Consider the following 2,479-nt stretch of genomic DNA (forward strand, 5'->3'; position numbering starts at 1 on the left):
GTCTCCAGACATCTCCTATCCGCATTAAAAAGCTACTTGGATTTTTCTGGTAGCATCCCCTTGAATCGGATGTAAGTCGCATAATTGGCTGCTGTCTGAATGCCCCAGGGCGACTGATAAGTGGAAGAGCTGTGTGATTCACCAAGCTGTTTCCAGAAAGGTCAAGGGTTTCCCCTCAAAAAAACCCCTTCTCCAAGGAGCAGCACTTGTGAGCTTCTCCGATTGAGTAGACACACAGGGGCCTTTTTTAAAAAGACGACCCTTTCCGCAGCAGGTCCGGGGTTGAGCTGGGCTAGCAGTGTAAATGGGCTACCACAGATTGCTGCTGGGATCCTGCCACTTCAGCAGCAGCTGTCTGATAGCCTGGAAACGGTTCAAACTGAAGTGGATTTCATCGCAACGGGATAAAATCATGTCAATTTCACAATGTGAAACCAGCCTGCCATTCTTAACCACTATACCACACTGGATTTTCCTGCAAAGGATCCAAGAATTTCCCAAGAAACTTTGGAAGAGCTGAACTCCTCAGGGATCTCACCCACCTTTAGTCAAAACGAGAGTATCCCTTGGCATGAACCTGAGGTGAGGATGCCACGGCCCATGGCCACAGCTTTGCTCTGGGGCTTAGAAGAGCATTACAAGAAGAGCTTTGCTCCTCTGGCTATGGGACAGAGTGCACTTAGCCCAAAGTACTGTCTCTGCCAAATGGCAGCTTGCTCCAATTGATATTCATAATGACAGGAATTGAAACGAATCCTCTCAACGTGGCTCTCATGCTTGTATACTTTTAAAAAATGCCAGCAGAGTTGCTTGCTGCTGGCCAGTGACCCCGGGCAGCTTATCTTCACAACTGAGGCTCTAGGGAGCCCCTGTGTAAACCAACCTCATTACAAAATGGCTCTTTGCCGCTGAGTGATTAGGTGCTTGTTTCCAAACATTTCGGCTTCAGAGATAATAGCTTATCTTTGGGGCTGGAGTTGTGAAGTGCTCAGAGGCAGAGTGGAATTAACGAATAGAGGCTGTTTGCACAGGGGAGAGGAGCTCTTATCTCTCAAACCGAGGTTCAGAAGTGAGGGCAATTAATGCCTCCCTGCAGTAGTTACCTCTCTCCGTGAAGGCCCCCCCCCTCAGGAATACCATTGCTTATCAATTTTATGCAAACGTCGCACCTTCTAATTTCTTCCTTGCTTTCCCTTATTGTCCTTGTCCCTTCAGTAATGTGGAGAAACCTCTCACTCAAATTGCCATCCCCGCAGGCTCTTTCCAGGTGATCTGCACAATGGAGAAACGCTCAGCAGCCTGAATAGTCCTGAGTAGCCCAACATCGTCTGAGCTCCGAAGCTAAGCAGGGTCACTCAGGGTCTGTACTTGGATGGGAAACCAGCAAGGATGGCCAGGGGTTGCTATGCAGGGGTAAACCACTTCTGCTCATCTCTTGCCTTGAAATCCCCACAAGGTGTCATCATAATGACTTGTGGGAATCGTAGTAGTAGTAGTAGTCGACTCTCCCCTGATAGGAAAGATATTTATTGTCAGGGGACCAAAATCACACAAGAGTCAGGTAATACCTTAAAACAGCAACAACAAGGAATTATTTGAGCATAAATTTCATGAGTCAGAGTTTACTTCTTCAGATGCAAAGAATGATACATCCATATACCAGGTTAAATACCAAGTGTGGAAGGATGCTACAAAGACAGGCTATAGTAAAACAAGATCCAATCAAAAGGGGTGGGGGGGTGGGAATCAGTTTTCCTAGAGTAGATGTGAGAGAAGATGAAATGAGATAATGGAGCAATAATGTTTCTGGTGATTCCTAGAGCCTCATCTATTGCTTCTGGTTTTTGATCAAAAGGGAGGTGACCCTGCGGCTGGCATTGCAGCTCCCCTATATCCCACCCCACAGATTTCCTGCCAGCTACCAGGGAAGGCCAAGCTATTTATAAAACCTTGTTATTTATCAGCAATTGGAAAACTGTAGGGGGGGGGAGTCCTAAATGGTATTCCATTATGATTTTTAAATAGCCAGACTCTTAATGATTTGAGCCCAGGGAGTTTTGCCCACCAGAAGTTCTGTAAGAGGCTGGTTATGTCAGTCACTGCCCAAGCCAATTACCCCGAGAGGGGGAAAGGGAAAGATGTTTTTAATGTCGGTGGTTAATGTTCTTTTTATTGTACTGTTTTTACTAGATGCCTAAGTTAGCATACCATGTTTCTAAATTGAAGATGGTGATGATGATCAGGGCTTTTTTAAAACTCCTTTTACATATTAGGCCGCACACCCCTTATGTAGCCAATCCTCCTGGAGCGTACAATTGGCCCTGTGCTAAGAGCTCTGTAAGCTCTTGGAAAATTGGCTGCATTGTGGTGTGTGGTCTAATACGTAAAGGAGTCCTTGCTACAAAAAAAAAAAAAAAGCCAAGAGGAGGGGGAGGAAAAGGAGGAGTCTCAAGTTAACTACCTTCTTCAAACTAGCAAA

Source organism: Heteronotia binoei, unplaced genomic scaffold (assembly GCF_032191835.1).
Source record: "Heteronotia binoei isolate CCM8104 ecotype False Entrance Well unplaced genomic scaffold, APGP_CSIRO_Hbin_v1 ptg000972l, whole genome shotgun sequence".
NCBI lineage: Eukaryota > Metazoa > Chordata > Lepidosauria > Squamata > Gekkonidae > Heteronotia > Heteronotia binoei.